This window comes from Chiloscyllium punctatum, unplaced genomic scaffold (genome assembly GCF_047496795.1).
Source record: "Chiloscyllium punctatum isolate Juve2018m unplaced genomic scaffold, sChiPun1.3 scaffold_135, whole genome shotgun sequence".
NCBI lineage: Eukaryota > Metazoa > Chordata > Chondrichthyes > Orectolobiformes > Hemiscylliidae > Chiloscyllium > Chiloscyllium punctatum.
This window is the reverse complement of record NW_027309869.1, coordinates 600,397-623,977: the sequence shown is the minus strand read 5'-3', so window position 1 is coordinate 623,977 and position 23,581 is coordinate 600,397. Positions and strand designations below refer to the sequence as shown.

Here is a 23,581-nt window from a genome sequence, read left to right as displayed (position 1 = left end):
AGGCTCATCAGAAAGGGTTACATCAGTAACAGTCACAAGAAAGGGAGTACAAAGGCTCATCAGAAAGGGTTACATCAGTAACAGTCACAAGAAAGGGAGTACTAAGGCCCATCAGAAAGGGTTACATCAGTAACAGTCACAAGAAAGGTAGTACTAAGGCTCATCAGAAAGGGTTACATCAGTAACAGTCACAAGAATGGGAGTACTAAGGCTCATCAGAAAGGGTTACATCAGTAACAGTCACAAGAAAGGGAGTACTAAGGCTCATCAGAAAGGGTTACATCAGTAACAGTCACAAGAATGGGAGTACTAAGGCTCATCAGAAAGGGTTACATCAGTAACAGTCACAAGAAAGGGAGTACTAAGGCTCATCAGAAAGGGTAGGTAACCATTCTGAGTAATGAACTAATAAAAGCAAAACAAATGGGGCTTCAAACAACTGGGAAGCTACAAATTCTTCCAACCACAACTATCTCAAAGATATCAAAGTAAAAAGGAAAATCCATCAATAATTGTCTCAGTTACACGCTGATAAACTGAAGTAATCTCACTGTTAGAGTCAGCAACAGGACAGATTGTAGATTGGGAATTCAGAGACCTTGATAAGCAGATCAGGAAAATCAAGGGGGTCCACAATTCATTCACTTAACCTGGAAAAGAGAGATAAAGCAATGACGCAGATATTTATGATCAGGGACTTTCAAACTTAATGTTTATTCAATGGCACACTTAGAGATTTCACAAAACATATTGTGCTGCTTAGCGTGAGAAAGATGTGATTATTCTCACCTTCACCAGAGTGACGGCAGCGCTGTAGAAAATACTCAGGAAGAACAAGGTAATGAACGTGGAAGCAGTTGTCCAGATGTTGCTGTTATCATCCTCATAGTCTTCAATCCAAGTGCGATCTATTGAATCTACGAATATAAAGCCGAGAGAACGCATTTAGATTGTTTATTGATCCAGATCGATCTATCTGCATCCAAGTCAAGTAATTAGAGAGCATTACATCTTCATAAAGCAGTCAGGTATTTCTCAAGTGTGACTCTTATCTGTATCTATTAGTGCATTATTGACTCTCAGCAAGAAATTACAAATACTAACTGCACATGTTCTTTCTTCATTGTCCATGTCAGAACGTTTTAAATTATTTTTCTTTCAATCTATTATTTAAGGATATTATTATTTGAGGAATGATTATTATGAATGATTATTTTAATTATATCATTATATTTTAAATATAGGCTGTGACAGCACTTTAGTTGAAAATTGTGGCCATCACTGAATAAAAGTTCAAATGTGGTTCTCATCTTTATGTATTGGTGACCAATTGTTTGGCAAATCATGAATATAAGAGACATCACAGTCAGGACATTGCTTCATATTTTTGTTTGTAGGATCTGTCCATTTGGGAATAAGTGTTTGTACATGAGACCCTTAATTTATTTGATCAACTGCTTGGTGTGTTTGATTTTCCTTTAATGTTTGTGTATGTGGTTATGAGAGTCTCTTACTTCACTCTTGCCCATGTTGGAGTCTGTGCGTGAATAAACATATTCCTGTTCCTTTACTGCTGGTGTGCTCATGTGTTTGTGCACCTAAATTTTGGTCTTTTCACATTCTGTAAGCATCATTATGCTAATATTCCACTTCGTTGCTGCCCCTATGCTTATCTTGTAATGTCTTTGTGAGTGTTCACTTTTCATTAGTGCTATCTAAAATGTGTGCTTATGTGTCCGTTTCAGATCCTACCTACAACTAGGTTATTTTCATGTTTATGCTTAATAAATGTTAGCATGCAATGTTGTGCTTTGATGGATGTTTATATTTATATGATGATGTTTGCTTGTGTGGCAATCTTTCCTAAACCATCTCCTGATAAGCTTGTTTGTGTTATTGTTTGTGGATGCTTGCTGATGCTTGTACCCATTATCCTTATTTAATAAACGCCCCTCAATTTGTTGATCTATGTACTTGTGTATCTGCATGTGAGACTCTGAATTTGTGTGTACATGTGATATTGTATCCATGCTGATCAATGTGGTTTAAAAATAACTAATTAAGCTGCCTCTGTCATTATATGTTTGTGATTCTGAAAATGGGAAAATTATGATATTAATATTTATCTCTGTGCACTTACGTGCCTGTGTGAGTTGACAAGTGGGAGGATATTTTTTGGAATTTGTATCTGTGTTCATGTGTGTATGTCTATACGCATTATGCTGTATGAATGTAAAAGTATTTGTGTGTTACCGTGTGTCTATGTTTCTCATGGTTATGTGTGAGTACCCCTGTTCATTTGTGCAAATGATTTTCATTCGGTTTATGTGAGTTTTTGTATGAGCTTAGAGAGTGTTCAAGTGCCACTTGCATGTGTGGCTCTGTGTGAGTATGCATGTGTGACATCTTATCTATATGCACATTTAAGTGTGCACATAAATATGTGTCTTTAGGTGAAAGCTCGTATATGTGTCATTACGAGTGTATTTGTGATCATCTCTCTGTATCTGTTCTTATACCAGACTGCAATTTTTATTATTCTAATTTATTGTTCTAATTTTAATGGATTTAATTAGATCTGACCTTGGTGTTGTAGGAAACATTTCCCATCGTCATGGACAGATAAGTGTTTTATGAGCAACACTTCTGTTGCAGTGATAGAATTTCTGTCTCTGAGAGAAAAGTCTTGAGTTCAAATCCCCACTGCCCAAGAGATAACATTTCTGAATATATGTATTAGAAAATGTCTACTTGTGTTCTGTATGTGAAACAAAATGATATCAGGTATTCGAATACCAGAATTGATCCCATGTGCTCCAGAAAATTGAGACAAAACTATGGAATACAAACCGGGACGATGCAAACACCAGTTTTGGATTATGGGAATCAATGTTAATCATTTGTTAACAGAGCCAAGCATGTCCAACATGCTTCAAAGGTATAAGTTTGCATGGAAATGTTAAATCTTTGGACAGTAAGCAAGAAACTGACTGTTCCTGTTAGTAACTGGGTTAAATTACAGAAAAAATCTTCCATGAAAACTCTTCACAGGGAGCAAGAGGACAGACCATTCATCGTTCCCCTCCCCTCTGCTTCACGACAACTTATCTATTGATTCTCTTTGGTGTGAAAGTGAAGATACATTCTGTCAACTCATGCGCTGGTGCAAGATCCCTGGCAGTTCCCCAGAAACAAAGGTTACATTCAAACTGTTCTGCACTATTTACGATTGGTATGTTCCAATCAAATTTAATTTTAACGTGTCTTAAATTTACATTTCCAATTGGTGCAATGTGGCAGTTTAAAACTGACATGAATTTTGTAAGAGTGTCCAATCGGGGGAATCAAGAACACCAAGTTCATAACTAGTGCTCTACCCTTCACATAAAATGGACATTGTCAGATTTTGTCACAGAGGGATTTAGGATGGATAAGGTATTTGGTGGAATCCTGCAATGAGTGAGCTTTACTCTGTCTCTGACCCAGGGTGTATCTGAGCAGAGAACATTAACTGCACAAGACACTTGTCCATGACCTGATAATAAACTACTTTAACTACACAGATGGAATGGAAGTCAGGGTGGGAAACAATTAATTCGGTATTTAACTCACAACTGGAGGAAAAAAAAACACTTCTATTACTTCTGTTGAATTATTAAATGCAACTTTGAGATTTTTATTGACATGAATTAACAGTGTCCATCAGTGCAAGCGAAATGTTTACAAAACTTGGTTTACCGCTGGATTTATCGACTGTTCTGTTGATGATCTTCAGTGGAATCGCTTCATGTCCCACCACACAGGAGTAAGAAGCACCGCTGGCCCACTCCTCCGCTGTAATGGATAACAGGCTGTACATGAAGAAGGAGATGTTGTCACTCTCCGCCATCACCTCAGTGTTCTTGTAGTTACTGGGATTCACCGGCTTGTCATTGTTTGTCCACTTGACGAAGATCTCTCTGGGGGAGAAACCTCTCACTAAACAGGTGAGGGAGAGAAACCTCTGAGCGGAGATTTCTTCTGTTGGTGGCAGGAGGACCGACATTGATGGCTCCAGCGGATTAATCACTGCAGAATATTTGAGACAAATATAAATCAACCAAAAAATCCTGAACCAATATCACAATTTCACTAAATATTAAAATATGCCATGTTTAATTTGGAATTTATTCACTTGCGTTTACTAAAGGAGCAGAATGGTACACATTCTGTCCAGTAAAAAAAAAAGTCGAGTTTAATGTGAAAGTTGCCTCCATGTTTCCAACCCACAACAAGGACGTTCTGTCCAACTGTCATTGCTGATGGTGACGTCACAACCCAGGCTTCTTCCCACTTTATCTGACTGAATCAGAATACAATATCCTTTGGTCCATCTTTTTCTTAATCAGCTACCTAACTATCGTGCCTTCAGATGCATCATTAATACTCCCAATGGTGTTTGTTCATTACCAATCACAGCATGACATTGATGTAACTGGATCTGGATTACACAGGGGATCCTTTGTGCTTTAATCTCACCGCTCACCTTTCTCCTTATGGATGGAGTCTCTCCGCGGAGTCGGTAGATTCTGATGGTACACCACACATTCAAAAATAACGCCACTCAGCCAGGCTTCAGTAGAAATGTCTAATTTGCTGATCACGCTGTTGGGATTCTGTCCAGGCTGGTCAGCAATCTCTGTTTTCAGAGGCTTCTTTTCTCGTTTCCAGGTCACGTTGACTCCAGAAGGAAAATTGGACACAACGCAGGTTAACGTCACCGTCGCCTCCAGTAAGACTTGTTCTACTGGCGGTCGGAGGATTTTAACGGTGTTAGAGTGGCACTCGGTATCTTCTATGAAACAAAAATCAAAGTCAATGAAAAATGCCCCTTTATGATACAAACAGTCAATCTTCAGATTACTTCTTCACAGGGTGAAGACACCACCTTCAAAATGGCAACTCCAACTATTGCTGAAACGATGCTTACTGTTGTTGATGTATTTTGATTTGTGATTACCTATAACATACCCTGTGTAATTACTCCTAAAGAACACTGGCTTTGTAACAAGTGAAACCTGAAAAAAAAAATAATTGAAGATACCATCATGTAACCCATGGAATTACCTTTCTTTCAGAGTCTGTCTCTCACTTAACACCATCTATTGATACTTGTGACAAGAGTAATCTCAATATAATGAGTTCATTTCCATGTTCATAACCCTTAGGTGCAAATGTTGCTGGTCATGCTGACTGCCAAATCACATCCTACATTTTAGACAAATTATAATAAATAATAATTATTCTCTTTGCAGAGTTCTAAAGTGTTACAGGAGCGGTGACAGCCATGGAAATTCTGTTCATTATATTTAACGTGATCAAAAACACTTTGCCTTATTGGTGTGATGTCATTCTCTAATTTATGTCATTGTTCCTCGTGAGCTGTGTTTGGAGTAGATCGTAAAACAAGACATTGAGTACAGCATTGGATATCGAGAAGGACACCCATCTCCTAAAGTCTTTCCCTCCATTCAGTTTGTTCATAACTGGTCTGTACTTTCACTTTATTTACCAAGGTGCATTTTTTAATTTCTTCATAGAGCAGGGGAGAAAAAAAACAAACAAAAGCATCTTAAATTAATCTACAAACGCGATGGAAATGTGCACTAATTTTATAGACATCCACTACTCACTGTGTAAACATCGCTACCCCAAACCAGGCTAAATCAGCCTGTCTCGAGTTCCTCGTTCATTCATCCCTATTGGACCATTCTTACCAGAATTTATTCTCCTGCCTCATCCACTAATTACAGAGAGCATCTTAAAGAAGCTCAGTGAGATCACGTTTATCCCAGTTGATGTGATACCCACTTGGTCTGGGGTCTGATCCCATAAATGAAGTTAAAGAGCTCAGTACCAGATAAAAATCGATGTCGTACAATGTCCAAGGCCAACAGGTCATTCCTGAGCAGGGAATGAAGCATTGAACGCATTTTGATTTATTTTCAAGTAAGGGTCACTGCATATTTTAACCACGTCTTTTTGAGACCACAACATCATAAGATAGAGGATCAGAATAAGCCTGTACGGCCAATCCAGAGTTTAGATCAGAATGATGCTGGAAAAGCACAGCAGGTCAGGCAGCATCCGACGAGCAGGAAAATCGACTTTTCGGGCTACAGCCATTCTACTGTCTTCTCTAAACAAGAGCCGATCTATCTCTGGCTTGAATACACACAATGGCCTGGCCTCCACAGCCCTCTGCAGCAACAAGTTCCACAGCCTCATCACCCTCTGGCTGAAGACATTTCTCCTCACATCTCAGTTCCAAACGGTGCCCCTTTGACCCTGAGACTGTGCCCTTGGGTCCTAGTCTGGCCTACCAGTCAAAACATCTATTCCACGTTCACTCGACCTCAGTCTCTCAGTATTTTCTATGTTTCAATCAGATATCTCTCCAATATCCCCCCCTCCACCCCCAAACCTATCCTTGAAGCGGCCCTCTGAACGCCTCTCCCAGCATGGTCAGGCAATAAACTATTTAACAAAGCTCACTGTCTATATATCTATCTTCAACAGAGAGGAAACATGCTTTTCTGACTTGCCAAAATGTTGAGTCATGAGCAATGCTAATGTAACACTCAAACTGAAATGCGATACGTGGCATGTTGGGAAACGAGAAGCTGTACCGTACTGTTTACTACGCCTGATAAATGAGCGTGTTTGATTCACATCAGAGTTTAGAATGATTTGTAGCTCTCTCGGTGTGTGTCTCTTACCCTGGAGTGCGGTGATGTTTTTACTTTGAATGTTCTCTCCATGAGTGACCTGGCAGGTATAGACTGCGCTGTTGAACCATTCACCAGAAGGGACCATCAGCCGACTCGTCACCGAGAAGTTCCCATTTGCCTCACACACGGGAGACGTGAAGAAGCCAGAATCCAAGGGTCGGCCATTTTTCAACCAACTCACGGAGATTGACTTCGGATGGAAATCGATGATAGAACAGACGACGGTTGCAAACTTGCTGCTTGCGATTTCTTCACTGGAGCTCACAGTGAGGAGAAGAGTTGGTGGGAGAATACCTAGATCATTAGAAAACACATCGCATAAATTATCTGACGAATTTCAGAACAAATACAATCAGTTCTCATATATCAAGGTTTCTTGTGGTTAATGGATACAAGAATCATAATTGTGCAGAGTGCTGGAGAAGCTGGGATCCACACAGAAAGATCAGCAGGACAATGTGAAAGGCTAAAATTATAGGACACAGCAAGGGAGTCAAAGAGGCATAGAAACTATAGGCCGTTAACATCAATTGGGAGATAGCAACGTTGGATGGTATTCGTTTTAATGACAGAGTCTGATGAACAAGGCAGACGAATTACCGGCATAAATGAGGAAATGATGCGGTTGCTATCACAGAGACATATTGAAAGCCAGGCAGGAGTGGGCTATTCAATATTCCAGGATTTAGTGCCTTTAGGTGAGACAGGCAAAGATGGAAAAGGATGAGGGCTGGGGGTGTGCGGTACAGAATGTTGCTTCTGTCGCAATTCTGACAAGAGTATTTTAGGCTGTAAAGAGAAATGAAACCATGGACACCTCCTCGAACAAAGGCAAATGGACAGTTCTTCAAAACCAAAATACAGCAAACATAACTACTAAGAGAGCGCGATAGACCTTACTACATGTCCAAAAGAGCAAGTGAACATACATGGGCAAATTTCAGAGAAATGTAAATTAAATAGGGGAATGAGAAAAGAGGTTTTTAACTTCCTCAGCATAGGCTTGGATATTCATTTTGTCAAAAATTTAGAGGGAGCAGAATTATGAAAATGCCCCCAGGAGAATATTTTAACAAAGTTTGTGTTTAATACTGAGAATTTTAATCCAGACCTTGCAAGAGAAGGGTGAATCTGGACTTAACTTTAGGGAATGAAGTCGACCCAGTGGGTAAAACCTCAATGGTGGAGCACTTTGCAGACAGTGATCGTAAATCAGTTGGATTTCAGATTGTACTGCAAAGGAATAGAAATTGGCTCAATGTTCTGAAAAGGGGAAGGACAATTTTAGTAAGATCAGGTAATGACTTGTCCAGAGTGGACTGGAAGCTGACAGTTATTGGTAAATCTGAGTCAGAGCAGTGTGACACATTTAAGAGAGAGATAAGAATATCACAGGGAGGACACTTCCCAGGAAGCCACTGAGTGGGACCAAGAATGCAGTGGGCTCTGGACACCAAAGGGCATGGAGGGGGAGATAAAGAGAAACAAGGGAGGCTTCCGGTCTATACTGAAATCTCAAAACAATAGGAATTAGTATGGAGTACAGAACGTGCAAGGGGGAGTTTGAAAGACAGAGGAATTAGAAGAGCAAAAGGGACCATGAGAAAATAATAGCAGTCAAAATAAAGGAAAATATTTTTAAAAGTTACACGCTAATTCATAATAAAAGAATTATTCTGGAAATAGTAATGCTCATTAAGTGTATTATTGGAGTGGAGCCGGAGGATTAGCTTGTGGTCAAAACGAACGTGTTGTGCCAGTGTTCACTAGTAAGAGGGACAATGTGGGGACAGAAAACATGGAGGGGTGTTGTGATGTAGTTTTCAGAAATTAGGACACATGACGTGATGTTCTGTGTTGTCTTGCTGAATGAAAAGTGGTTATATTTCCAGGGCAGATGAAAAGTATACCGAGCTGTTGAGCGATGCAAAGGATGAAATAGTTGGGTCGCTGACAATAATTTAAAATTCCTGTCTGGCCACAGCAGTTGTGCCAAGTGAGTGTAGATCAGCCAACGTTGCACTGTCATGCAGGACGAAGGAAGGTATAAATAATGAAAACACAGATCTGTCAAGCTCATCTCAGTGGTAGGGAAACTATTGAGAAGTGAAATTAATCTTCATTTGGAAGATAAATCAACAATTTTCAGCACGGTTTTATTGAGAGGAAGTCATGTGTAAGAATTTGATCGTAGTTTTCAGAGAGATAACTCGATGTCCAGATGATAGAAATAATCAGAGCCAATGGGATCGGAGTTAATTTGACAGATTGGATCGAGAACTGGCTGAGTGGTGGGAGCAGGGGATAATAGTCATCGGGTGTCTGCGTGAATGGAAATCTATGTCTCCTGGTGCTCTGTAGGGATTGGTTTGATTTCCTTGTTATTTCTCTTACATACTAATGATTAAGACTCAAATTTAGGAGGATTAACCAGTGAATTCACAGATGAAATGAAAACTGTCATGTTGGTAAGTCATGAGCATAATGGCTTTAGATTGCAGGAGGATATAAAAGGGTTGGTTGTATGTGAAGAGAAGTTGCAAATGGAAATTATTCTGCATAAATGTAAGGTGATGTAATTCGGCAGAAGAATCTGTGAGGTATGACGTTTTGAATGGTGGAACCCTGGAAAGGCCTGAGGATCTTTGGTGCATGTACCCACCGATCCCCTATAGTACTGTGTCGTCTGGATAAAGAGGCTAAGAAGGTGAGAGGATATTTGCTTTTATGAGCCGAGACATTGACAATGAAGAGTAGGGAGAAGATACTGGAACTTAATAGAACACTGGTTAGGCCATACTGAAGCGTTGTATGCATGTTATCGAATACTGAAGGCAGTATTAATGAGATTTGCCAGGATCTTGCCTGGGTTAGAGGGTTTTAGTTATGAAACTAGTTTAGATAGACAGGGGTTTTCCTTGGAGCAGAGGAGAATTAGGGAGAAGATTATCATGATGTCTCGAATTATTTTAGGCATAGACAGGGTAAACTGGATGAAACCTTTCCCCTTGATGGAGAGATCAATGCCTCAGGGGCACAGGGTGAAGGCAAGGCCAGGAACTTCCGAGTGGATCTCAGGGGAAAACAAAATCAAACAGAGGGTGGTGTTAGCCTGGAGCTCAGCACCTATAAGTTATGTAGACATTGTGCCCCTCATAATAGGTATGAAGTATTGCGATGCATCCTTGCAAGGGCAAGTCACACAAGGCAATGGATCATGTGCTGGCACATGAGACTGGAATAGTTAGGTGGCTGTTATTGATAGGTGTGAACTGGATGGATCAAAGGGCCTTGTTCCTGTGCTGTATAAGGTGATTCAGTGAAAACGGTTATAAATAATGCCTTCTTCATATTAATCCCAAATGCTCTGTTTATCTCAGTTCCCACAACACATACCTGAACATGGCATTTCTTTGATGTTGTGTGACCCGCTGTGTTGAACCTCACAGTAGATTTTGCTGGAACAATCTGCCGCTGACCCGGGCAGGGTTAACTGGCTGCTCAGGGTGTAGGTTCCCTTCTTGTTTCTCACTGATGGGTAAGTCTTCAATCCAGTCGTGATTAACTCCCCACCTTTCTTCCAGGTTACCTTGGTGACGTCAGGGGAATAGTCCATCGCCAAACAACCAAAGGTCGCAGAACCGGTGTCGTGCTCCTGACAGGAGGAGACCAGGCCATAAAGCGTGGGGGGAGATGGTGTCTCTACAATAGAATGACCAATTGAGCATGTTAGTTTCTGTCCATTTGACCTTATCAGTTACTCAAATGTATCCTCAGCTGTAAACGTTTGCCAGTATGCTCCCACTGAGTCTACAGCGTAACTGGATGTTAGTTTTGTTTCCTACCAGTTGCTGATCATGATCATTGGTTCCTTCTTTAGAAACATGCCCTCGACCTTGACCATTACCGTATAATTTAGGAAGAAGAACATCCTGATCCCACCCCAGTAACTTTGAAGATCTCACCAACTGACACTTTCACTGGATTGCTGTGAAGAGCAAAGAAGTTTCACAAAATACAAACCAAGGAAATGCAGATTCATTGAAATTCTACAGTGTGTGCAAACAGGCCATTTGGCCCAACAAGTCCACACCCACCCTCTGAAAAGGAACCCATCCAGACCGATTCCCCTACCCTACTATGCTACAGTTAACCCTGACTAATGCACCGAACCTCCCAATCACTGAACACAACATTTGCAATTCCCCCAGCTTGCACATCTTTGGACTGTGGGAGGAAACGCACACAGACAATGGGGAGAAAGTGTCAACTCCACGCAGACAGTCACCCGAGGCTGGAATGGAACCCGAGTCCCTAGCACTGTGAGGCAGCAGCGCTAACCACGGAACCAGCGTGCTGCCCCACTCGGTACCGTGCTGCTGGAAATACCCAACCGCTGGCAGTACCCCCAGAGAGAAATCAGAGTGAATCATAGAACATAGAACATTACAGTGCAATACAGGCCCTTCGGCCCTCGATGTTGCACCACCCTGTCATACGAATCTGAAGCCCATCCCACCTACACTATTCCATGTACGTCTGTATGCCGAGGTAAAAACAATGACTACAGATGCTGGAAATCAGAATGTTCTCTGTGGGAGGAAGGTCACTGCAGCAGCAGCACAGGCAGTAGCTGAGCACTGGGACTGGGAGGATGGCTGTCACGGCTGAACTCATGCCAATTGTCTGGAAGTTGAAACATCTAATTTACAATTATCTGAATTCTGGAGGCCTCTGAAAAATAGAGGACCATTAAGGTTCAGAGGCTTTGGAGTGTTACAGCTGAGTATTTACGTAAATATGATTTGAGAAATGAACTGGTAATCTTTAACTTTAATAACTATCAAATTGACACACAGTTCAACACCAAACCTCATCTTTCAGACTAACCACTGCACTTACTCTGTCTAGACCTAAATTTCCACTCACATTGACAAACCCTACCCATTCATGCCCGGAACACACAACCTCTATCACACAAAACACATCCAAGGCAATCCATATTGGTAGTAAAGCTGAGAAGAGAGATCTCGGTGTCCGTGTACATAGATCCCTAAAAGTTGCCAGCCAGTTTGATAAGAGTTATTTAGAAGGCATACTTTCTGTTGGCTTTCATCAATAGAGGGACTGAGTTTCAGAACCACGAGGTTAGGCTGCAGCTGTACAAAACTCTGGTGTGGCCGTACTTGGGAGTATTGTGCACTGTTCTGGTCACCACATTATAGAGAGAATGTGGAAGCTTTGGAAGAGATCAGAGGAGTTTTACCAGGATGTTGTCTGGTATGGAGGGAACGTTTAATGAGGAAAGGATGAGGGTCTTGAGGCTGTTTTTGTTTGAGAGAAGAAGATTGAGAGGTGACTTAATTGAGACATAAAAGATAAACAGAGGGTGGAAAGTGAAAGTCTTTTTCCTTGAATAGTGATGGCTAGCAGGAGAGGACATAGATGATAGATGTCAGAGGTTGTTTCTTTACTCAGAGAGGAGTAGGGGCATGGAGCGCACTGCCTGCAACAATAGTACACTCGCCAACTTTAAGGGCATTTAAAGGTCATTGGATAAATATATGGATGAAAATGGAATAGTGTAGGACAGATAGGCTTCAGATTGGTTCCACAGGTCAGCACAACATTGAGGGCTGAAGGGCCTGTATTGCACTGTAATGTTCTATATTCTATATTCCAGATGGACATATGATCTCAATTCCTTTCACTCATTTACACTCCTGCCACCCTGCACCTGGCCCATGGTGAATCTGGCCGACTGGACCTGGCACCATCATTTTCACAACCTCTGACAAAAGCCCACTACCCAAGACATGACCTCAGCCCTTGATCACTGACCTCTCATCTTACCCAAGTCAACCTGTGCACATTGCATCCTAGCTCCTTTCGCATCTGTGCTTTACAAACTACCATTTTGCCAGACTCCGAGCTTTGCATTTTGACAACACGTCCACCTGTCACTTCATTACAGTGACCTTCCACCCTGAAACATCCTGGCACTCTGCCCACCGCTACACTAACCAGCCTGGCATCCTGCCCACCTCTCCATAAACCTGCCTGGCAAAGACAGACCTCCTGCATTTCAGCTCAAACTACCCCTCACCTACCAAGCACAATTCGAACAAATTATCCTGTGACCATTACCATTTACCTTGATGCCACCTTGCCAGACAGAGTGCATGCAAGGTTACCCAGCAGCCAGTCAACACCTCACAGCCTACCAGCCCAAACTCTCCCACATGCCTAATCTAGCCCCTCACTTGCTCACCACCTTCCAACTTTGAGCCTACTCCAACATAAAGTCAGAGAGTCATAAAGTCGTACAGCACAGAAACAGTTCCTTTGGTCCAGCTCATCCATGCTGACCAGAGTTCCCAAATTAAACTAATTCCACTTGCCTGCCTTTGGCCCATATCCATCCAGACCTATCCTGTTCCTGTAGCTGTTCAAATGTCTTCTAAATGTTGGACCTATCTCTGCATTTAGCACTTCCTCTGGCAGTTCATTCCAATGTTTTGGACAGTTACAACATGAAGCCCTAACTCCTGCACTCAGTGCTCTGACCAATGAAGGTACATGTGCAAAACACTTTCAACACACTAGGTACTTGAGACAAAGCTTTCAAGAATCTGTGAGTCTGAACCCTCAGGTTCCTCAGTGTTAAACATCACTATCCGGTGCCCTACCATTAACTCTGTAAGACTCTATGAGTCTGGACCCTCAGGGCCCTGTGTTTAAGATCACTACCCAGTGCCCTACCATTAACTCGGTAAGTTGTGACCTGATTTATCTTCTCAAAAAGCAACACGTCGTATTCATTTCAATTAAACTCCATCTGCCACTCCTCAGCCCATTGGCTCATCTGATCAAGATCTCATTGTACGTTTAGATAACTTTCACTGCCAATTATACCACCAATGTTGGCATTACATGCAAACTTACAAACCATGTCCCATTCAATGTTTTCATGGCTTTCAACCAATATAGTAGCCTGTTTCCCTTTCTCCCACATATCTGTAGCATTTTTTTTAGGATTGAAGGAATATATCTCCTTATTGAAATCATTTAATGTTTTGTCCTCAATCAATTTCTGTGGTGGAGAATTCCAAAGGTTCACCATTCTTTTGCTGAATAGTAAACAATCAGGTTCAATGTTATCGAGTGTTGGGAAGATTGGTGAGCAGCAAGATTAATGATGATCCCATGAATGGAATAGCCTTCTAGAGGGGCCAAGGTGCCTTCTTCAGTTTTCATTTTGCATGCTGTCATGTCCCTTCGGCAGCATGTTTGAAAATTGTGACCCTTGAGGATAAGGGCGCACATGTATGTAAATACTTCTCCTGAAAGCTTTCCTCCAAATCAGACTTCAACTTGACTCTCAACTATTTCCTTGCCCGTTTCCTCTTCCTCAATCACAGCCATGGGACTCACTTCCTACCAGCGCTGTGAATGTGCTAATACCACACCAACTTCAGCAATTCAAATAGACTGATGACAACTGGTTTCTCAAGGCAATATAAAAAGTCTGACACTTCCACACCGGTCTAGAGATTCAAACAACCACTGGAAGAATTGTAAATTATTTGAGGCACTTGTGTGTCTACACAAGATGACATGGTTTCCTTTTGTGTGATTTGACTGTGTTTTCACTGAAGGAACAGAGCTATTTCTTAATCATATAATAGGAATCAAGCATCCCTCATTTTTAGCAAGGCAATCACACATTATATTTCTTTATTCCAGGGAAGTATAGTGTTAAATTAATGAAATATGATGATTGGGATATTTTAATTGGAAATAGTCAGAGATTTAAAGTTTATTTTCATGAGCAATTAATTCCAGCCTCATTGTTTCACAGTACTCACAGGTATGTCTTTCAGAAATGGTGTCTCCCTTTGTTTACTGAAACAGTAAATCTGGGATAGTTTTTGCTTGTTAATCAAAGGTGTTAAAGAGTTTTAGCCAAAGGGAGACCTGCGGATTTAGCTCACAGATGCTCCATGATTTAAGTAAGTGGTGGAACAGCTCGAGGGGCTGAGTGCCCTCCTCTTGCTCCTACCTTCCTATCATTGTGTCATTCATTAAGCTAGCACTGGCGGTGAACACTTTGTATTAAAATATTTCAACAAATTAATTGTTTCACACATGCTTCAAAAAAATTCTGTTGAGTATTTGGAACGAGATCATTGACATTCTCTATTTGAGTGATCAAAATAATTTCCACCCAATTACAGCAGCCACTGCACTCTGGAGTGTGTTGTTACTTCATAATAGTTTCTTGTGAAACTGCAGCTCGAGATCAGGGCGCTCAAATTCAATGATTCTCTGATATTTAATACCTTTGAACATTCGCAATTTGTTCAAATGCATCTTTTCTCTGAAGAACGTGTTTAATCGAACAGAACTTTTTTCAATGAAACAACAAACTTTAAATGCTAGAAAACCAAAATAAAAGACAGAAATTTCTGAAGAAACTCAGCAGGTCTAGCAGCTCCTGTGGAGAGAAGGCAAGGTTAACCTTTCGCATCCAGCGACCCCCTCTTCACCAAATTGATTTCATGTTTTTGGCACAAGAGCTCACACCTGTTGAGATAAACAGTGATTACGTTGGCTTGACTCCTGCTGGAGAAAGTATTCTTAGCAGAGGTACTGGATGGTCGGAGATAGCAATTGAAGACCAACTGAAAAGCTATCTCCATCTGCTGCAAGTGTTGGATTCAGCGGAACCCCACCGTACTGAACAATCAAATTCAGCGACAGCACTGGTTTAAAATAAAGTAAAAACAGCCGAAGTATCATCTCATCAAATATGCTTCGAAAATGATTCAATTTGGATTAGTTATAAATTATATTGTTAGAACAGCAAGTCAAAAGCTGGGATTTCTTTGAGCACTTACTCCATTAACACCATCGAGCGATGCCCAAACGCTTGTGAACAAATATTGATCTGGAAAAAGCTGCTAACTGCCAAAATTCTGTTTAATGTCTAAGAGACACAAGTCAGGACAGCGATTGAATAGATTTCACAGGACCGTTGACAAGTTAATCAGAGATAGCACTGAAACAAACTGTACAACAGACTTAATCCTAGAGGATACATTGCTCAACTCCTCACGTCAAATATATTCACTGTACTTGAACATTCATCAGAGGAACTAACCAGTGGATTAATGTGAACGAGAATGTGTTCATAATGAACATAAATAACCACTGAGTTAATAAACTTAATAAGTCATTGTATTTAATAAAATGAGTGAGGTGGGAAATATCGCCAATTAAAGCACAGATCCGGAGGCAATGGATTATTCTCTAAATTATTTTTACATATTCTTAAAACGTTCCTTGAACTGGGGAGATTTTGCATGCACTGCATAAAGTCAATACTGCATTCCAGTGTGGAAAGCATTTCTCTTGAAGGAATCAGGGCAAGGTCATTTTCTTGTTAACTGCTTTTAATGAACGAAATTGTTTAGAAAGGTATGAATTGAAAACATGCTTCTGTCTGGAGTTGCCCGGTTTAACAGATGTCTAAGTAAATGTGGGCACTGCTGCCTCACAGATCCAGGTACCCAGGCCCGGTTCCAGCCTTGGGTGACTGCCTATGTGGAGTTTACACAATCTCCCCTGTGTCTGTGTGGGTTTCCTCCCACAATCCAAAGATGTGCATGTCAGGTGAACTGGTCATGCTATATTGTCCATAGTATTAGGTGCATTAGTCAGGGGTAAATATAGGGTAGAGGAATGGGTCTGGGTGGGTTACTCTTCAGACAGTCGGTGTGGACTTGTTGGGCCAAATGGCCCGATACATACTGCAGGAAATCTAATCTAAACGATTGTCAAACTTAACAAATGTGAGCAGATTCCTTCGGATCGCTACATTGCAATAAATCGGTCAAGTATATTAATTAAAATAAATATTACTCTATTTTCAGTGTCTGAATAAACAATGTGCTCCGTTATCCTCTCGTTCATGTCTTCTGCAAATTTGTGAACTCTGCATACGTCTGAACACATCGATGTATAATGAATTCTCTGTATTTGCAGCAAGTACTCCAATGGTTTTAAGAGTAGAGTTCCTACAGTATGGAAACAGGCCATTTTTCCCCATAATTTATATTTGCCCCTGACTAATGCACTCTAACCTAGAAATCCCTGAACACTACGGCTGTGCTAAATTGCACAAATCACCTGACCTGCACATCTTTTGGATTGTGGTAGGAAACCAGAGCGCCGAAGGAAACCCACGCAGACACAGGGAGAATGTGCAAACTCTACACAGGCAGTCACCAGAGGGTGGAATCGAATTTGGGATCCTGACGCTGTGAGGCAGCAGTGCCAACCACTGAGCCACCATGCTGCCCTGCGAGTTCATGAGTGGATTATTTTAATTAATTCAAAATTTGTCCTTGGTCACATAATTCACTATAGCAGTTGTTTCCGAAAGAATGAGTCTTCGGTTGATATTTTTTTGTAAAATGTAACTATTTATTTAAAATGCACAGATTGGGAACACTGTGCAGATTAAATAATTCAGTTAATGTTTTATTTTTATCCTGCAAATCCAGTTTAATCAGGGACATAACAATTAATTAACTCAAGTTACGTATGAAACTGATCAAAGCAGTGAAACTGTTCTGTTCTTCATAGAATTGTGCAGAATTTCCAAATGGTCTTTGCCAATGATCTTTTCCAGTCAGAAAAATATGTATGTAGTGTACAGCGGAATTGAAAGGTGTTTCTTGATCAATTATAACACAGTCATGGCATTTTTGCTCAAGAGCAAGAACTATTAGAACATTAGATTTTTGAAATGCTATTTATATTTCTCTATGACTTGTAAACTGTTTAAAGACAGACCTTGTGATTGAACAAGATAGTGGAGTTCTGAATTTGGATTGGAAAGCATGGATTATATTAATCCTTAAATATTACTTTTAAGTAAAAATGATGCCCGAAGGTATCTGTTTTCCCTTCATTTCTAAAACCTTTGCGATTTGCCTTTCACTTAATAACAGGCTTTATGAAATTTCAATTCGCATGCTGATTGCATTAAATGAGGAACCTGGAGCGGTTCACTGTCACCAACCGTGTCAACATTGCAAAACAATGTAGAAACCAGAAACGGTTTCCCAAATATAACACATTTAATGTTACCCAAGCACAGTCCTTCCTCAACAGATGAACGATCACCAGATCACAACATGGTGTGTTTGCAGCCGAACTGGCTCTGCAAACATTTTCAACAGAACCAAGAACATGCTGTAACCTCACACAAAAAAAAAACAAATCGAAGTCGAACAAAGCTGCTCAGAATCAAGCAAACTAATGATTAAATTGAATAGAAATAACAAGTCATAACAGCAACCTTGTTTGTGAGGGGACTTAACACTTAAAGCTGTAATGTTTCTGGCAACAGTTCAATTTATTTCCAACCTGCACACCCTTCTTGATCATGACAATCCTGTGCAGCACACAGTAGAGTAGTTGAAGGCATAAATTGATTAATCACTTCATGGTCAAAACAAAATTACTGAATGGACAAATATTACCACATTATAATTTGAAGTTAGTTTCAATTACATAATCTGTTCAATTCTGCAGTTTCAGATTTTAGTCCCAAATTTTATTTTGAATGAGGCTACTCAAAACAAAATTCAGTTAGTTTACAATTAGAACTGAGTTCTTTTTTTAAAAAATCAATGCATTAAAAACTTATTTTTTTCATTTCTCACACTTCCGGGTTTCTGCCTTAAGTTGGTTTTCAGACCGTTACAAATGGATGTAATGTTTTCAATCAAGCAGACAAGGATGTGTCATATACGTTGAACAAATGCAGAAATGATTCATGAAAAACAATAGAACTTCACAAATATTGGTAATGAACAGTAATCCAGAGAGACAATCTCCTCACCAGAAAGAAAACACCAATTACAGAAAACATGAAAACGCTGATCAATTCCACAAACTGAATCAGAATTCAATCAACTCAATTCAACAGAATCAAGGGAAATAAAATCAGAATCCAATCAACTCAAAACAACATATTTGAATGAAACATAATTAGAATCCAACCAATTCAATTCAACAGAATCAAATAAAACAATTTCAAAAACCAATCAACACACTTCAACAAAACCAAGTAAAAACAAAGCCAAAATCCAATCAACTCAATTCAACAGAATCAAGTAAAACAAACTCAGAATCTAATCAACAAATTGCAATATCGCACCGCAAGAAAATTTTATGACAGTTTCTAACCTGCTTGTCATCAACAAAATAAATGAGAAAATATAATCATGGTAAGAACATATATTCAAGAAATGAATAATGATGTTTTAGCATATTTTAATCATGTTTGGTAATATCTCAAACATCTTTGAATTCTTAGCGTTTGTTGTTGACAATAAAACTCACAGTCAGGGTGTCACTGACATTAAACATTATTTATAGCTGACTATGTAAGAGACATTAGTGTTTCAAGTAACCCAGCCACACAGAATGCCCAACTGATCAAAAAAAAGAGATCCACGGAGCAACTGACTCCATCATCACCATTTGCTGAGCCTTAACTGAAATCTATAATCAGTCTGAACAAAAATCAATCCGAACCAAACCAAACTCAGCACAGAATCTGAGTTTCATTTAATTCAGAAATTAGTCACATGAATAGAAAGTTTTTAAAAAGTCACTAAGAAAGTTCATAGTTCTTACCTGAAGTCACTGTCACCATGGTCCCTTGGCCCCAGTAATCAAGATAGTCACAGTGTTACATTCTCTGGACTTGGTCACACAATAACTAGCTCTGCATAAAACAAATCAAAAATCTACTATCATTTTAAATTTTCAGAACCACAGGCAAAATAAAGTCACAATAAATCTTCATCACATAATTGCGCTAGTGAGTTCTGATCATTCTTGATAAATTTTAATACTGTTTTATACTTCACAGAGTAACACATGAGCTGATTCTCAAAATCCACAAATGGTGTATCGATAATTACCCAACACTTTTACAAATTAAGTAGTGATACTGGCATTAAACCCCACAGAACTAATACTGCATTGCAAGTTAAGGCAGTTTGCAGAAGTAATCACTGACTAGTTTCAAACAATCGAGGCTGAATAGGTTTTTGTAATGATCATAATTGCAGTGTCACCCCAGCTATATCACTGTGAGACACGTTGTGTCAAATACTATGACAGACTGTAAACTGTAAGATGCAGATAATTTCTTCACTTCCTGGAAAGCAGTGACTCAGACTCCTCTAAGAATGATTTGGTGCATTATTTCAGCTTTTACTCTTCATTGTACTTTGAAAGCTTGGAATACTTTTCCAGGTTTGGTCTGCATTTAACTTGACAATCAACACGAAAAAGGTAGAAAAAAATTATACATTTGTACAAACTAACACGACTGGATTGTGTTAAAATTGCATCTCACATTATTTCTCGCTCCTGCCATGGTAGAAATCACCAATTTGAGATAATCACTTGTCAGTGGTTATTGTATGAGGATGTCGCTGTGCACAACACTGTGACCCACTGTAGTATCACAATGATGTAGACCAGCACACTCATTCTCTGTTCTTTACTCTAGGTCTCAATTTTCATTTGAAAGAGCCATTTAGTACTGATCATGTTTAGAATTAATGCCATAGTTGACATAACAATTAGCAGTGATTTCCTGAGCTGTTAGATATATTAAAACTAACATTTTGTCCGAGCATTTAATTGATGGAAGTGTTAGCAGTGCATACGACATGCCCAAAACATTGTCCAATTGTGTCACCAGTTTGCTAGTTTAAATGGTACATTCCCTCTTTGATAGTTTTGTAAGAGGCAGCCTGAGGTCTGCTTCAGATCGCAGTTGGTATAATTGCATTTAAAACTCGTACTGACCGTCAGTTTATGATGGAATTGACAAACTGTTCAATCGAGCTGTTTTTGAATGGGTCCAGCCCTGGTTCCTCTTGCTGTGGTCTCTTGCACAGTAATAGATGGCGGTGTCTTCGATCTTCAGGTTCCCCATGTCCAACGCGAAAATGTTGTTTGAATTGTCTTTGGACGCAGTAAATCGATTCTTAATCGCTGGTGCATAGTAAATGCTGGATGAACTATAGTAGCTAACCAGCCACTCCAGACCCTGTCCGGGAACCTGTCGGACCCAGTACATGTAGTAGCTGCTAAGATCGAAGCCGCTGGTTTTACAGGTCAGTTTCAGGCTGCCTGCGGGACGGCCAGTCTCTGCCTCTGGCTGAGTCAAAACAACCTCCGACTGGACACCTTTAAAAAAGAAAACAAATAAACCAGGAGCATTAATACAGATTAAATGATGGCTGAGTCTTTTACATTCCTGCGGTAGACTAACATTGAGACAGTGACAAAGACAGACTTGAACAAAAAACACTCACATGATAAGAAAGTAAGGAATAAACTGAGAAAAATTGTCGACACAATCATTCTGATAACTTGTGGGAAGCGGTTCTGTCAAGATCTTTCTAAACAGAGCCGACCCAGGAGTGTTGAATTACGGTCTAGTGCCCAGGATTTATATGGCCATCGGAAAGGGCAGGTTTACAGCTTCCGCCTGTTGGTTTCCTGCTGGAGGCTCAGACTGGATCCTGGTCTCAGCTTGTACAGCCCGAACACATGGGATCATGTATTTACGAGGTTACGCTTAAACATGGACATATACATATCTTGGGATATTTATTTTGCTGAATAGCTTCTTTGGGAGTGTTTTTATTTAAATGGTGGAAGTAAAATTGAGTAGCTTCAGGTCTGTTTCACATGATAGTTGCAAGTATTTTGTTTTTAAAAAAAACAAATTCATTCGGATGTTAGCTCCCTTTATTTCTAAATTATTCACAAGCAGATAAAACTAAAATCAAAGTTAAAACATATTACCAGCTAGTGAAACAATTGAGCTTGTTTTCCCAGGACACTGCCAGTCCCTGTCCCACTACAAAATAACATGTAATTCGTACTAAACATTTCAAAATTCAATTTAGACAACTGAACACAGAGCGTGTCCAAAGTGATTATATTTAGAATATTCAATTCGAAGTTAACTCCCTTTAATTCTACATTCCACCACAAGCAGATAAAGCTAAAAAGAACTTCAATAATAGTATTAACTAACAAAATTAGTGACTTTATTTTTGCTGTCACTCAAAGTCTCTCTCTCTCTCACACTTTACAAAATAAGATACCATTTCTAATCTGCGTTTCTAAATTCAGTTTAGGCAACCTAATATGGAGCAGGTCTAAAGTGATTATGTTCAGAATGTGAGTGTGTGTCACTAAACAGTTTGGACTCGGAGATTAGAAGCACCTCCTTACATTGCAGAATGTCTCTCCCTGCATCTTTTTTTTTCAAATTGCTCCGACCCTAAAATGCATAGTAAAGGAAAGCTGTGTGCCTGAGAAACAAAAACTGAGTTGGCAGGGATACATAACATCTAGGTAAACTTTTGAAAGAGCATCTAATGAACTAGAACAGGACAGTCCATACATACATATCTAACAGTCTGGGTACATCAGGAATGTTTGGTTAAATTAGAGAGTATTAAAATAATCATTACCACGGATGTAGGTTATAAACAGGACATGTCTCTTCTCACTGATAGCTCTGACAGGAGCAGATAACTCATAAAAATCAGTAAAAATTCGCTGTTACACTCAGTTTTAATGAGATGCATGAATCAGAGAATGGTGTAACAAGTGATGTGAGTTTGAACCAATTCAAGTTTGTTAATTTACTTTGGGATGATAACAAATGTGACTGCAATGTGGGATTTTGGATCCATTAACTTCATATTCAGGAGCTTTAAAGATACTCAGTAAACAGGCTGAACTAACCAGAACGTCATTGCATTCAATGTCCTGTTTTCTGACAGTCACACAGTGAATGCTGTATTTAGTGACTTTCCTTTTTAAAGAAGAAATGCCAAGTGAAATGTATCCATTGTGAGTAAATGGGAAAATATCGTTTGTCTGTTAGGATTTTACTTTAGTTTATTAATTTTCCCTTTAATAGGCCAGATACAATAGTTGGCAGCAATTAAACTGACTGCAGAAAAGGTCCTTGAGTTCCCAGTTTCATTTACTGGAAGCAGGTGGAGTTTCTGCAGTGGATCAAAGATATTTTGTCTCACTGTTGACCAGTTGGTGGAAAGCAAACTGCAAACCATAACCACCGCCTCCTCAGAAACAAATGGACTCAGCAACAATGCTGGAGAAAAGTTTCTTTTTCAGTTATGTAACTTGGAGAACTAGTCACTCCTCTCATTGAAGGAAATATTCGCAGAGTCTCAGACACAACCTTAACATCAACAGTTCATTCGAGGATCACTACAGCACTGTTTAATATTGAGAAAAATTGATAAATAGTCAGAGAGTCATGTAGTGATACAGCATGGTTACAGACCCTTCGGTCCAACCAGTCCATGCCAGTCATAATCACAAACTAAACTAATCCCACCTGTGTGTACTTGGCCCATATCCTTCCAAACATCTGATATTCATTTACTTATCCAAATGTCTTCTAAAGGTTGTAAGATCATCCCACACAAAAACCATTCTCTGTGTAAAAAGTTGTCTCTGATATGTTTTTTTTCTCCTCTCATTGTAAAAACATGTTCCCTATAGTTGAAATCCCCCACCATAGGGAAAATTCGCCAATGTCTTCGTCAAAAATTGAAAACAATCCCAGCTCCAAACATTTACAAAATATCACTATGGATCTTCCTCGAGTCCAAAAAAGATTGTCCCCTTTGATCAATGATTTGTAAAATTTACTCGTGTAT

At 39.8% G+C, this 23,581-nt stretch overlaps 1 pseudogene; it reads right to left on the bottom strand.

Moving 5' to 3' along the window:
* Positions 1-469: 469 nt before the first annotated feature.
* Positions 470-21,335, bottom strand: LOC140471636 (Ig heavy chain C region, membrane-bound form-like; annotated as a pseudogene).
* Between the last annotated feature and the right edge of the window lie 2,246 nt (positions 21,336-23,581).